The following is a 16112-nucleotide window of genomic DNA, read 5'->3' on the forward strand; positions in this document are numbered from 1 at the left end:
TAATGGGTATCCAGTTTACAGACGGCGAAATGATGGTCGCACTATTGAGATATCTGGAATTCACTTGGATAATCGATACGTTGTTCCCTACAATAAGTTCTTATTGTTAAAATATGGTGTTCATATAAATGTTGAATGGTACAACCAATCCAGATCAATCAAATATCTCTTCAAATATGTCAACAAGGGAAGTGACCGGGTTACAGCATCTTTTTATTCAAATTTAGAAGCTGAAAATGCAAACCGTGTTGTTGATGAGATCAAAATATTTTATGATTGTTGATACATTTCACCCTGTGAATCTGCATGGAGAATCTTTGCATATAATATACACTATAGAAAGCCATCTGTTGAAAGATTAAGTTTTCACTTGTCTGATGAATAAATCATCATATTTGAAGATAAAGACACACTAATACAGACAGTTCAAAAGGCAACTGTTAAAGAATCAATGTTTATAGCATGGTTCAGAGCTAATAGAAAATACAATGAAGCCAGACAATTAACTTATACTGATTTTCCAAGAAAATTTGTTTGGAAAAGCCAACTTCGAGTATGGGAACCACGAAAAGCTGGCACTGTCATCGGAAGATTATTCTTTGTACCACCATCATCCGGTGAATTATACTACTTGAGAATGCTATTGAATATTGTAAGGGGCCCAAGAAGTTTGAAGGATCTAAGAACCTACAACAATATTATTTACTCTTCGTATAGAGATGCATGTTACGCACGGGGTTTATTAGACGATGATCAGGAATATGTTGATGCAATTAAAGAAGCAAGTTATTGGGGTTCAGGTCAATATTTATGGAAACTCTTTGCAACCCTATTATGGTCAAACTCAATGATACGACCAGAAGTCGTTTGGGAGAAATGCTGGACACTATTATCAGATAGAATTTTGCATAATCATATAAATATGTTCAACTTACCAGGTATATTTCAATATTAAAGTCTATATAAACATATACACTATCTTAGTTTGCATGCTATTAAAAAAACTATATTTATAAATATAGCAACTAATTTATATTTAAAAGTACATATTAAATATATTAGTTTAATTTCTGCTAATATGTCTTTTTTATTCGTTTTTTAGATCTGGTCATGTCAGATGAAGAGTTATTGCAACTAACTCTCATTGAAATTGAGGAGATACTTAATAGCAATGGAAAGTCACTTCGAGAATTCCCAACAATGCCATATCCAAATATAGATGGCATTAATCTCCGAAGACAAGATGTTCTACACAACAAATTAATATTAGATGAACTTAACTATGACCGTGTTTTGTTAACTGAACAACACAAACAATACTTATCTCAAATGACAACAGAACAACGGAACGTGTATGACCAAGTTATTGAAGCTACAAATTCAGATAATGGTCGTATTTTCTTTCTATATGGATACGGAAGTACTGGAAAAATATTTCTTTGGAGAACATTGTCAGCTGCTCTTAGATCTAAAGATGAAATAGTTTTAACTGTAGCTTCAAGTGGAATAACATCTCTTTTGTTACTAGGAGGGAGAACTGCTCATTCAAGATTTGCAATTCCTCTTATTCCTGATGAATTTTCTACTTGCAACATTAAACAAGGCAGTCCGTTAGCAGAATTAATTTCAAGAACTAAACTCATTATTTGGGATGAAGCACCAATGATGAATAAGTTTTGTTTTGAAGCACTTGACCGAACAATGAGAGACTTACTTCGGCATACAAATGAATCAAGTTTAATCTTGCCGTTTGGAGGAAAAACAGTTGTTTTTGGTGGAGATTTTAGACAAATTCTTCCAGTTATTACAAAAGGATCTAGGCAGGATATTTTCAGTGCATCTATAAATTCTTCTTACGTATGGGTAACTGTCAGATATTAAAGTTGACCCAAAACATGCGACTAAAGTCTTCAAATGAAAGACAAAGCACTGAGAAAACAAAAACATTTGCAAAATGAATCCTTGATCTTGGAGATGGTAAGCTTGGAAATTCCGATGATGGGAGCAATTTAGTTCCCATACCATCTGAACTATTAATCACTACTCTTGGCGATCCAGTCGAAGCAATTGTTCAGGCTACATACAGTGACTATCTAAAGGATTGTCAAAATTCATATCACCTGCAAAGTAGAGCAATTTTAGCCCAACTATTAACAGTGCTGAAGAGATTAATGATTACATGCTATCTTTGAATAAAAATGAATTGAAAACATATCTGAGCTCATATTCACCTTGCTTTAAAGAAGGAACTGATCACACAGTTGCTTGCGTACATACACCAGAATTTTTGGCAACAATAAAATCCTCTGGGTTGCCAAATCATGAGCTGTCATTTAAAGAAGGATGTCCAGTTATGCTAATTTGAAATATTGATCATTCTGCTGGATTTTGTAATGGAACTAGATTAATTGTCACCAGACTTGGAAATAAGATTATTGAAGCCAAAATTTTATCGGGAAATAGTCAAGGTGAGAAGGTCTTCATCCCTAGAATGACATTAACTCCATTGGATGCAAAGTTACCTTTCAAGTTTCAACGTAGACAATTTCCTCTGATTTTGTCATATGCAATGACCATAAATAAAAGTCAAAGGCAGTCTCTAAATCATGTTGGCTTATTTCTGAAACAACCAGTTTTTACACATGGACAACTTTATGTCACAATTTCACGGGTCACCACCAAAGATGGACTTAAGATTGTAATATCTCATGATAATTCTAACAATTTTACTGCAACAGAAAATGTCTTTTACCATGAAGTCTTCAGAAATATTTGAATCTCCATTAATAGTCAAAAAGTAACGTGTCTTCGAATATTAGATACTAATTTATCTTCAACAATGCTTTTAACATTTGCTTATTTAAAAAATATCATATATTACCATTTTTTACTAATGTTAATTTTTTATTTATTATGAAAATATGACCTAAGACTATGTGTAATTAGAATAATTTTACACCTATTTGATTGATTTATTTTTTAAAAACCAATGTTGATGCTGAATGTGAGTATTTAATAACTTTTGTTATGCATAATACTCTTAGATATAACATAAGGCATCATTCTTGCATCTCTTTTTGTTAATCAACTCATCTGTTTGACCTCACAGTTGATTTAAAAAATAATTACTTTATTATTTGTTGCTGTTAATTGGAAATTTTTATGAGATTTTTTCAGGAGAATCATTTAAAACTCTCAAGAAGTGGTTAAGTTTTTAATAACTGCAGTAATCACGAAGAACGATTTTTTTTACAAGGGGAAATATTAATAATATGAATAGAAAGTTATTATACATATGAAATAGAGTTTAGAGAGATCCTTTTATGCAGATTATATGTACTCTCAATTAGGTAGACATCAGAAACAAGAAAGCTCTCTATTAAAATAGGAGATGGCAGAAGGGAAGGAAAGGAAATATGACATGCTTAATTGGAAAGAATTGTGGTTAAAAGAAGAGCTGTGCAGTTGCCATTGCAGTTAGATTTACAAATCATGGACACCAGAGTACGGTTGTCTCAACTGACCTTGCTCTCTCCATAAGCATACTATTGAGTTGAATTATTAGTGACTCATTATTTATTATAAAATTATTGCACATCAATAGACACTCTTGCTTTTCGCCCCTCCCTTTTCAATCCAGTAGCAGAATTTTTAATATATTTTTATCAACTTTGTTTAGTGCTCATGAAAATCAATTTTGGAATGTTTTTGAATATTGTAAAGTCACTTATTGATTTAACATATTTTTTCTAGAATATTACCTCAACTTCCTTATAATTTAATTTTTTTAAGGAGCGAGGAACAATTGCCATTGTCCGTGTTGAACAATAAATCATAAAATTTGGTGAAGAAACTGAGGTTCGGGACTCATGAAAGTATGTTTACTGAGGCTTTTCTTGAGCTTTGGGTTTCTTTTAGATTTACTGCATTGATTTTGATTAATATGTCAATTGTAGACATTTAGTTGCATCTGTAAATTGTGATCATTGTTGCATTCCATGTATGGCTATGAGTTATGACCTGTGGTTGATAGTACTTTGCAAACTTTTTATACTTTTCATTTGCAATTCTGGTATGTAAATGTGTCATGATTTCTGTAGTTAAAATAGCAAACTTTTAAGTTGTTAATTAGATTCTATTTTTTAGTGTTTTTGAACCAATACAAGATTCAGCATCTGAGACTCTACACATGTTTGAGTTAATATTCTCCATTTGATTATGAGATAATATCTTACTTTTATTAGATGAATTTGTGAAATTTAAAAAGCCGTGTAAACCTGCAAATAAAATTATTTAAATTTTGAGTATTTATCAAATTATGAATTTCAAAGCGAAAAAAATGATTGATAAACATGTATGTCACATAACATGCTGGTTTCCAGGCATTATTTACCAATTGAACTGATGAAGCATATAATTCAATTTTAATGAGTATTTGTTTTGATCATAATGAAAAAAAAAAGGAGAAATACAAGAGTAAAAAATAATTATTTAATTTTAGCTTCATTTCATATTTTAATATCTTACTAATGCATGCTCACTTTTGTTCTTCAGAATACTACAATTGACATTATAAAAGGAAGATGTAGTTTATAGCAGTAGTTGCACATTAAAAATTCATAGTTGTTGTCTTCTGTACATGTTAAAATAGTTGAAATAACTTACTTAATTTGAAGTTTAATTGCTGCATTATTATTCAATTCTGTTTACCGATGATTAATAATTTTACTAATATAAAAATGCTGTAATTGAAGTGCTTCTTAGTGAGTAGATTTCATGCTTTGTAAACCTAATTATCAACTCAATTAAAATACAAAATTAAATTGTCAAAAGTTGAACAACTATAAAATTAAATTCTTAAAATAAAAATTATATTACATAATCAAATATTGAAAAATATTTAACAATTTAAATTATTTTATATTTATATTTATCAAATGATATGTTATCATAAAATTGTTCAGTTGTATAAGACTAATAGTTAAATTATTCAAAAATATAATACTAATTTAGTACATAAATCAATAATACAAAAATATCTATGATTAAAAGTATAATTTATAATTTAAAATCAATAAATTTATAAAAAAATGTCTATGCGCGGGTTTTTTGCTAGTTTCTATTAATAATTTCTTAACTTGCCAGTTTTCGCCACGTCACACTCTCTCTAAAAACTACATCTAAAATTATGAAAAGTGTATTATGAGTATGATCTGAATTATCCCCTTCATTCCTCCACTTTGCAGCCTTTAATCTGTGTTTTTTGGGCTTGAAATGGGGCTGGAGATAGCCCAGGATTCGCTGGAAACGAATTCTGCCACATTGATTTTTGCAAATGCGATGTGTCCGCGTGGAGCGCGCGTTCGCATCGCCTATCTGTACGGCCACCATGGCAAATTATATATCAAATCGAAGCCCCGGACGTTAGATTTTCAACGCAACTAGAACCGCATCATTTGGATCTCTGTAGCTCAAGTTATGGTCGTTTTAGTGCGAAAGGGTCAGGCTGACAGCTTTGCAGTTTCTTCAACTTCTTGTATTGCTTCCACTTTTGCATGCTTCCTTTCCATCCTCTAAGCCATTTCTGCCATGTAATCTCTGAAATCATTTAACACACATATCAAGGCATTTAATGGTAATAAGAGAAGATTAAATAAAAGAAAATAAAAGCCAAAGAAGCATGTTTTCAATCATAGAACAAATTCTGGGAAGGAATTGTAAAACATGCAAATCATATGAATAAATGGGCAAGGACTTGATAAAAACACTCAATTGAGCACAAGATAAATCATAAAATAGTGGTTTATCATAGTCATTGGACGATAGCTGGAGTATAATCTCTTGGGTCTCTGATCCACATATTTGACTCGCCTCTCCTGACAACAGAGCATTCGAATCTGTGAGATTAGAACCTTCGTGGTATAGGCTAGAACCAATTGGCAGCATTCCTGAGATCCGGAAAGTCTAAACCTTATTTGTAGTATTTTGAGTAGAATCTGGGATGGGATGACTTTGACGAGCTTCAAACTTGCGAATGTTGGGCGCAGTGACAGTGTGCAAAAGGATAGAGAGATCCTATTCCGACACAAGTGAGAACCGACAGATGATTAGCTATTCGGAAACCGTACCTGGACCATTTTCACTGAGAGAACGGATGGTAGCCATTGACAACGGTGATCCACCAACATACAGCTTGCCATGGAACGGAGCACGTAGGATTGGATGAAGACAATAGGAAAGAAGAGGTTCAGAAGCAACCAAGCATCTCCAAACGATTATCTGAAATTCCCACCAATGAATTACATTAGTATCTTTATTTTATTTCATGTTTTATTTATCTTTTAATTATCAAAACCTCATAACCATTTGAATCCGCCCGACTAAGATTTACAGGTTGACCATAGCTTGCTTCAAGCCGACAATCTCTGTGGGATCGACCCTTACTCGCGTAAGGTTTTATTACTTGGACGACCCAGTGCACTTGCTGGTTAGTTGTGCGGAGTTGCAAAAGTGTGATTGCAATTTCGTGCACCAAGTTTTTGGCCATTGGCCGGGATTGTTCGAGTTTGGACAACTGACAGTTCATCTTGTTGCTTAGATTGGGTAATTTTATTTTATGTTTAAGCTTTTTATTTTTATTTTCGAAAAATACAAAAAAATTTAATAAAATCATAAAAACAAAAAAAAAATTGTGTTTCTTGTTTGAGTCTAGCGTCAAATTTTAGGTTTGGTGTCTTGCATGTCTTTCTTTCTTAGATTTTTGAAAATTCATCATGTGTTCTTTCTTGATCTTCAAGTTGTTCTTGATGATTTTCTTTGTTTAATCTTATTATTTTCTTGTTTTGTGTTTTATGTTGTTCTTCATATGCATTTTTGAATCCATAGTGTCTAAACATTCAAAACTTCTAAGTTTGGTGTCTTGCATGTCTTTCTTTTCTTACAAATTTTCAAAAATATGTTCTTGATGTTCATCATGATCTTCAAAGTGTTCTTGGTGTTCATCTTGACATTTAAAGTGTTCTTGCATGCATTATTTGTTTTGATCTTAAAATTTTATGTTTTGTTTCATTTTGTTGTTTTTCTCTCTCCTTATTCAAAATTCAAAAGTCACAAAAAATATATCTTTTCCTTTTTCTTCTCATAATTTTCGAAATTTTGAGTTGACTTGGTCAAAATTTTTTAAAATTTAGTTGTTTCTTGTTAGTCAAGTCAAAATTTCAAATAAAAAAAAAGAGAGCTCAAAGCATAAAGCAGAAGAATCACAGAGAAAAAGAGCTCACTGGTGTTAAAACGCCAGTAAAGAGGTATTTTGGGTGTTGAACGCCAGAATGGCTATCATTCTAGGAGTTTAACGCCAGTAAAGGTATCATTCTGGGCGTTTAACGCCAGAAATGGCAGCATTCTGGGCGTTTAGAAAAACGCCCAATAAAGAAGGATTCTTGGCATTTAACGCCAGCCAGGGTATCTGGCTGGGCGTTAAACGCCCATTGAGGCAGCCAAGTGGGTGTTAAACGCTAGAATGGATAGCATTCTGGGCGTTTAACGCCAGGATGACACAAAAGAGGTAATTTTGTTTCCAATTCAAATTTTTTCAATTTTTCATGTTTTAATTCATAATTTTTTTTGCATCAAACATGTTTTAAACGTTTATCTTTCAATTTTTTTATGTTTTCGAAAATTCTAAAACTAATTTTTTAAAAAATCTTTTTCTTCATTTTATTTCATATTTTCTAAAATCCTTGCTAACAATTAATGCTTTGATTCAAAAATTTCAAGTTTGTTACTTTCTTGTTAAGAAAGGTTCAATCTTTAAATTCTAGAATCATATCTTTTAGTTTCTTGTTAGTCAAGTCATCAACTTTAATTTTAAAAATCAAATCTTTTTAATTTATTTTTCAAAATAAACTTCAATCATACCTTTTTAAAATTTTAATTTCAAAATCTTTTTCTAACTTCTTATCTTTTCAAAATCTATTTTCAAATCTTTTTCAATTAACTACTTCACTTGCTTGTTTAATTTTAAAAAGTTTACTATTTCTTATCTTTTTCAATACCACCTAACTATTTTTCTACTTCTAATTTTCGAAAATCACTAACCACTTTTTCAAAAATCTTTTTAGTTAACTAATTGTTTTAGTTTTTAAATTTCTTCTATTTCTTTTTCAAATCTTCAAAACTAACTAAATTAATTAAATAAAAACAAAAATATTTTTCTTTTCCCTCTATTTAAATTCGAATACTCCCTCTCTCATATCTTTCTATTTAATTGCTAACACTTCTCTTCTGTTTATAATTCGAACCCCTCTCTCTCTCTGTGTGTGTTCGAATTCTTCATCTCATCTCTCTTCTCATTCTTCTATTCTTCTATTCTTATACTCACATAAAGGAATCTCTATACTGTTACATAGAGGATTCCAGTACTCCCTTTGTTCTCTTCTTTTTCATATGAGTAGGAACAAGGATAAGGACATTCTTGTTGACGCTGATCCTGAACCTGAAAAGACTCTAAAGAAGAAGCTAAAAGAAGCTAAAGCACAACACTCCGGAAAGGACCTTACAGAAAATTTCGAAAAAGAAGCAGACATGACAGCCGAACCCAACAACATTGCTAGAGATGCAAGGAAGATGCTTGGTAACTATACTGCACCAACTTCCAACTTCTATGGAAGAAGCATCTCAATTCCTGCCATTGGAGCAAACAACTTTGAGCTTAAGCCTCAATTAGTTTCTCTAATGCAGCAGAATTGCAAGTTTCATAGACTTCCATCGGAAGGTCCTCATCAGTTCTTAGCTGAATTCTTGAAGATCTGTGATACTTTTAAGACTAATGGGGTTGATCTCGAGGTCTACAGACTTATGCTTTTCCCCTTTGCTGTAAGAGACAGAGCTAGGATATGTTGGACTCACAACCTAGAGAAAGCCTGAAGTCTTGGGACAAGTTGGTTAGTGCTTTCTTGACCAAATTCTTTCCACGTCAAAAGATGAGCAAGCTTAGAGTGGAAGTCAAAACCTTCAGACAGAAGGAAGGTGAATCTCTCTACGAGGCTTGGAAAAGATATAAGCAATTAACCAAAAAGTGTCCTTCTGACATGCTTCCAGAATGGAGCATCATATGTATATTCTATGATGGTCTGTCTGAATTGTCCAAGATATCATTGGACCATTCTGCTGGTGGATCTCTTCATCTAAAAACACTTGCAGAAGCCCAGGAACTCATTGAGATGGTTGCAAATAACCAGTTCATGTACACTTCTGAAAGAAATCCTGTGAATAATGGGATGACTCAGAAGAAAGGAGTTCTTGAAATTGATACTCTAAATGCCATATTGGCTCAGAACAAAATATTGACTCAGCAAGTCAATATGATTTCTCAAAATCTGACTGGATTGTAAGCTGTATCCGACAGTACTAAAGAAGCCTCCCCTGAAGGAGAAGCTTATGAACCTAAGAATCTTGCATGGAAGAGGTGAATTACATGGGAGAACCCTATGGAAACACCTATAATCCTTCATGGAGAAATCATCCAAATTTCTAATAGAAGGATCAACAGAAGCCTCAACAAGGCTTCAATAATAATAATGGTGGGAAAAATAGGTTTGGCAATAGCAAGCCTTTTTCATCATATTCTCAGCAACAGACAGAGAATTCTGAGCAGAGCCCCTCTGGCTTAGCAAAAATAGTCTCTGATCTATCTAAGGCCACTCTCAGTTTCATGACTGAGACAAGGTCCTCCATCAGAAATTTGGAGGCACAAGTGGCTAAGCTGAGTAAAATAGTTACCAAAACTCCTCCTAGTACTCTCCCAAGCAGTACAGAAGATAATCCAAAGAGAGAGTGCAAGGCCATCAATATAACCAAAATGGCTGAACCTATAGAGGAGAAAGAGGCAGTAATTTCCAGTGAGGAAGACCTCAATGGATGCCCACTAGCCAATAAAGAAGTCCCTAATGAGGAACCAAAGGAATCTGAGGCTCATACAGAGACCATAGAGATTCCACTGAACTTCCTAATACCATTCATGAGCTCTGATGAGTATTCTTCCTCTGAAGAAGATGAAGATATTGTTGAAGAGCAAGTTGCTCGATACCTTGGAGCAATCATGAAGCTGAATGCCAAGTTATTTGGTAATGAGACTTGGGAGGATGAATCTCTATTGCTCATCAGTGAGCTGAATGCCTGGGTTCAGCATACATTATCTCAGTAGAAACCGGATCCCGAAAGGTTCTTAATACCTTGTACCATAGGCACCATGACCTTTGAGAAGGCTTTGCGTGACCTAGGGTCAGGTATAAACCTCATGCCACTCTCTGTAATAGAGAAACTAGGAATCTTTGAGGTATAAGATGCAAGAATCTCACTAGAGATGGCAGACAAATCAATGAAATAGGCTTATGGACTGGTAGAGGATGTCTTAGTGAAGGTTTAAGGAATCTACATCCCTACTGACTTTATAATCCTAGACACTAGAAAGGATGAGGATGAATCCATCATCCTTGGAAGACCCTTCCTAGCCACAGTAAGGGCTGTGATTGATGTGGACAGAGGAGAGTTAGTCTTTCAATTGAATGAGAACTACCTTGTGTTTAAGGCTTAAGGATCTTCTTCTGTAAACATGAAGAAGAAGCATGAAAAGCTTCATCCAATTCTCTCCATACAGAGTCAAGCAGAGCCCCCATATTGAAACTCTAAGTTTGGTGTTGGGAGGTCACAATCATGCTCTGAGCATCTATAAAGCTCTGTAAGAGCTTCCTGTCAAGCTATTGACATTAAAGAAGCGCTTATTGGGAGGCAACCCAATTTTATTGATCTATGTTAATTACTTTTTTATTTTCCATTGCTAGTTTGTGTTTTCATTAGGTTGATGATCATGTGGAGTCACAATAATAACTGCAAAATTAAAGCGGAATCAAAAACAACATAAAAAATAGCACACCCTGGATGACGATAAACGCCAGTAAGGATAGCAAAATGGGCGTTTAACGCCCAAAATGGCAGCATTCTGGGCGTTAAACGCCAGAATGAGCATACAGACTGGCATTTAACTCCAGAAAAGGGTGTCTGGTGCCTGGCTAGCGTTAAACGCCAGTAAGGATAGCATAATGGGCGTTTAACGCCCAGTCTGGCAGCATTCTGGGTGTTAAATGCCAGAAATGGCAGCCAGACTAGTGTTTAACGCTAGAAAAGGAAGTAGAGCTGGCGTTAAATGCCAGAAATGGCACACAGAGGGCGTTTAAACGCCAGAAAGGTGCAGGGATTAGAAATCCTTTACACCTCAGGATCTGTAGACCCCACAGGATCCCCACCCATCTCAACTCTTTTTCTCTCCTTTTCACACCTTTCCATAACACTCTTCCCCAAAATTCCCTCTCCACTCCACTCCTATATAAGTCCCTCATCATTCCTTCATTTTCACACATCATAACCACCTAAAACCCCCCTTGGCCAAACCATTCACACACCTCCATCTCCTCAATCTCTTTTTCTTCTAATCTTTTCTTTCTTCTTTTGCTCAAGGACGAGCAAACCTTTTAAGTTTGGTTGGAAAAAGAGGAAAAAGAAAAGGGAAGAGATGGAGAGATTCATCTCAAAAGCCCATTACTAGAAAGAGGATGGAGCAAACAAGAGAGCCCACTCATGGACCTCACCAAAGAGCCATGAGAGAGGAGTAACAAAGGCAAGGAAGAGACATAGAGAAACTCAAGAACTCCATTGGTTCTTCAAGAGGAAGAAGAAACCACCATCACTAAGGTGGACCCGTTCTTTAATCTCCTTGTTTATTTTCTTTTCTGTTTTCGATTTTTATGCTTTATGTTTTGACTATGTATGTGTCTTTATTACATGATCATTAGTGTCTAGTATCTATGTCTTAAAGCTATGAATGATCCCATGAATCTTTCACCTCTCTTAAATGAAAAATGTTTTCTGAAAAAGAAAAAGAAGACATGAATTTCGAATTCTATCTTGAAAATAGTTTAATTATTTTGATGTGGTGCAATACTTTTTTGTTTTCTGAATGAATGCTTGAACAGTGCTATTTTTGATAGTGAAGTTTATGAATGTTAAAATTGTTGGCTCTTGAAAGAATAATGAGAAAAGAGAAATGTTATTGATAATCTGAAAAATCATAAAATTGATTCTTGAAGCAAGAAAAAGCAGTGAAAAATACAAAGCTTGCAGAAAAAATATTTTGCGAAAAATAAAGAAAAAGAAAGAAAAAGAAAAAGCAAGCAGAAAAAGCCAATAACCCTTTAAACTAAAAGGCAAGGGTAAAAAGGATCCAAGGCTTTGAGCATCAGTGGATATGAGGGCCCAAAGGAATAAAATCCTGGCCTAGGCGGCTAAATCAAGCTGTCCCTAACCATGTGCTTGTGTCATGAAGGTCCAAGTGAAAAGCTTGAGACTGATGAGTGGTTAAAGTCATGATCCAAAGCAAAAAGAGTGTGCTTAATAACTCTGGGCACCACTAACTAGGGACTCTAGCAAAGCTGAGTCACAATTTGAAAAGGTTTACCCAGTTATGTGTTTGTGGCATTTATGTATCCGGTGGTAATACTGGAAAATAAAATGCTTAGGGTCACGACCAAGACTCATAAGCAGCTGTGTTCAAGAATCAACATACTAAACTAAGAGAATCAATAACACTATCTGAATTCTGAGTTCCTATGGATGCTGTTCCGAGGGTTACCTGAAACTGTAGGTCGATCTCGGACGAGATCTTCTATGTGGGTCGGAGCTGTTGTGTCCGACTTGTTGGACTTGGTGATGGTGCTGATCCTTCGTCCCCGGAGGGTGGGGGGTACCTGCAAGGGACTCCGATGCTTAAGTTAGCAAGGGTATTAAGCAGGTATTTAGTAGAATCAGAGTATGAGTTATACCTGGGTGCTCTAGTGTATTTATAATGGTGAAATGTGGCCTCTTGTAGATAAGATAAGTTAGTTATCTTATCTTATCTTTATCTTATCTCTAAGTGAGGTCATCTTATCTTCAAGGGAACCGCCCTTCTCTCTGTAGGCTTGGGCCACCTTAGGATTTGGGGCGTGTTCCTCTATTTGGGCCCTTCTCTGGGCTTTCCTGGGGACTTGACCGACCTCTTTTGGGAAGAGGTCGGGTTGTCCTGACCTGAAGAGGTCGGTCGCTTTGTCTGTCGAACATCCCGGGTCGGACACCTCGACCCAGGGTATGAACAGTGCCCCTGCTTGAGCTCGGTCTTCTTTTTGAGGTCGAGTCCTTGACTTCGGTCCTTTTTTTGGTGAAGCCGAACTCAAGCATTTTGTCGATTCCTTTGTAGTAGCTTTTGAATGTAGAACGTTTCCTCTAGAAAGCGCGCGCTTTTATATCAGCGCTTTGGGAACGTGTGAGGGTTTAATGCTTTTCTTAATTTTAGCATTAATTGCCCCATTTCCCTTTTGGCTCTTTATTTTGATTTTGAAGGCCCAGAAACGGTTTCTATTCTTTCGCCTTTTCCATAACTTCTTTTCTCTGTTCTCTCCACTCTTTCTGTTTTTCGCTTGCGCTTCTGCTTCCTGGTGTTAGCGGCGTCGCTCGGCGGTCTCCTAGGCAACTTTCGTTTCTGCCCTTTTCGAAGTTTCTTCTGTCTTCAGGTTAGTCCCCTTTCGTGCTTTCTCTTTGATTTTGGTTTTGTTATGAGGTTTTGGTCTTGATCCTCTATTTTTGAAAAAGTTTGGATCTTTCTGTTTTCCTTGATCCCTAGATTTGTTGAAATGTGCTTTTTGAGAGTTTCTCTATCTTCTGCATGATCCTTTTCGCCTTTGCTGGGTGCCTTTAGGGCTTTGCATGTTTTTGTTGTTTCTGTTCTTGATACTGCTTGTTCGTGTCTGTTCCTCGTTTATTTGAAGGTTGCTTTTTGATTAGCGGATATTTTATACGCTTTTTGGGGGTAATTTCATGTAGATTTTAGCATGTTTTAGTTAGTTTTTAGTAGAATATTATTAGTTTTTAGGAAAAAATCATATTTCTGGACTTTACTATGAGTTTTTGTGTTTTTCTGTGATTTCAGGTATTTTCTGGCTGAAATTGAGGGAGCTGAGCAAAAATCTGAGTTAGGCTGAAAAAGGACTGCTGATGCTGCTGGATTCTGACCTCCCTGCACTCGAAATGGATTTTCTGGAGCTACAGGATTCCCATTGGCGCGCTCTCAACGGCGTTGTAAAGTAGACATCCAGGGCTTTCCAGCAATATATAATAGTCCATACTTTGCGCGAAGATAGACGACGCAAACTGGCGTTAAACTGATGGCGGCCACTCTTGAGGATCCGGAAAGTCTAAACCTTGTCTGTGGTATTCTGAGTAGGATTCAAGGATTGAATGGCTGTGACGAGCTTCAAACTCGCGATTGCTGGGCGTGATGACAAACGCAAAAGGATAAATGGATCCTATTCCAACACGATCGAGAACCAACAGCTGATTAGCCGTGTTGTGACAGAGCATCTGGACCATTTTCACCGAAAGGATGGGAGGTAGCCACTGACAATGGTGACACCCTACATACAGCTTGCCATGGAAGGAGCCTTGCGTGTGGAAAAGGATTTCAAGGAAGAGTTGAAGTCAGAGGACAAAGCATCTCCAAAACCCCAACATATTCTCCATAAATACAGTAACAATTACTTATTCCAAACACTTTTACTTCTTACAATTAAATCCAAATAACCTTATTGGCATCCTGACTAAGATTAATAAAATAAACATAGCTTGCTTCAAACCAATAATCTCCGTGGGATCGACCCTTACTCACGTAAGGTATTACTTGGACGACCCAGTGCACTTGCTGGTTAGTGGTATGAGATCATAAGAAATTTTGATTTTGATAATTGGGATTAAGATTTCGTGCACCAAGTTTTTGGCGCCGTTGCCGGGGATTGTTCGAGTTTGAACAATTAAAGATTTATTTTATTTCTTAGATTAGGAATAGTTTATTTTTGTTGTTATAGAGTCATTAAATTCTGATAGGATAAATTCTTTTTAAAAAAATCTTTCAAAAATATTATTTTTCTTTACCAATTTTAATCTTTTTCGTGAGTTTAGTGTCTTGTTCTAAGTTTGGTGTCAATTGCATATTTTATATTTTTTCTTTAAATTTTCGAATTTGTGTTTTTTTGTTCTTCATTGTTCTTTAAGTTGTTCTTGTTTATTTTTCTTGTTTGATCTTGAGTTTTTCTTGTTCTGTGTCTTTTCTTGTTTATCTTGTGCTAATCCAAAGCATTAGTCTTCCTAAAGAAATATACCTATTCAGAACAATTGTTACATTTTCTGCCCAATTGGCTAGAGCGTTGGTCTATGTTCTTGGTAATTGGGTATCTTTATTTCAAAACTTCTTTTAAAAATAATTTTTCTTGATTTAATCTTGTGCCAAACTTTAAGTTTGGTGTTTTATTGTTAATTTTTCTTCAATTTTCGAAAATTTAGTGAAGTTTTCTAAAAATTTTAAGTTTGGTGTTCTTTCTTTTGTTCTTGTGTTCTTGTGAATCTTCAAGGTGTTCTTGAGTTTTTCTTGTGTTTTGATCTTAAAATTTTTAAGTTTGGTGTTCCTTGGTGTTTTCCCTCCAAAATTTTTGAAAATAAGGAGCATTAGATCTAAAAATTTTAAGTCTTGTGTCTTCTGTGTGTTTTTCTCTTTCATCATAAAATTCAAAATTCAAAAAAATATCTTTTCTAACTAATTTTAAACAATAATTTTGAAATTTTTATATAAAATTTTCAGATTTCAATTTCAAAATTTTTCGAAAATCTTCACAAAATATTTTCAATTTTTTTTATTTTATTCCGTTTTTATTTATTCCATTTTTATTTTATTTTTATAAAATAAATAATATCAACATACATACCATCTCCTTTATTCCATCATGGAACTAAGTGGAAATGAACAGTCCAGGAGGACTCTGGGGTCATATGCTAACCCCACTACTGCTTCATATGGGAGTAGTATCTGTATACCCTCCATTGGAGTTAGTAGCTTTGAGTTGAATCCTCAGCTCATTATCATGGTGCAGCAAAGCTGCCAGTATTCCGGTCTTCCACACGAAGAACCTATAGAGTTTCTGGCACAATTTTTGCAAATTGCTGACACAGTACATGATAAGGAAATAGATCAGGAT

The 16112-nt window shown here is 34.9% G+C and overlaps 1 pseudogene; it reads left to right on the forward strand.

Annotated features, from left to right (window-relative positions):
* The first annotated feature begins 451 nt into the window (after positions 1 to 451).
* On the forward strand, positions 452 to 2776 carry LOC110276815 (uncharacterized; annotated as a pseudogene).
* Positions 2777 to 16112: the final 13336 nt, after the last annotated feature.

The sequence above is a fragment of the Arachis duranensis genome, chromosome 10 (genome assembly GCF_000817695.3).
Source record: "Arachis duranensis cultivar V14167 chromosome 10, aradu.V14167.gnm2.J7QH, whole genome shotgun sequence".
NCBI lineage: Eukaryota > Viridiplantae > Streptophyta > Magnoliopsida > Fabales > Fabaceae > Arachis > Arachis duranensis.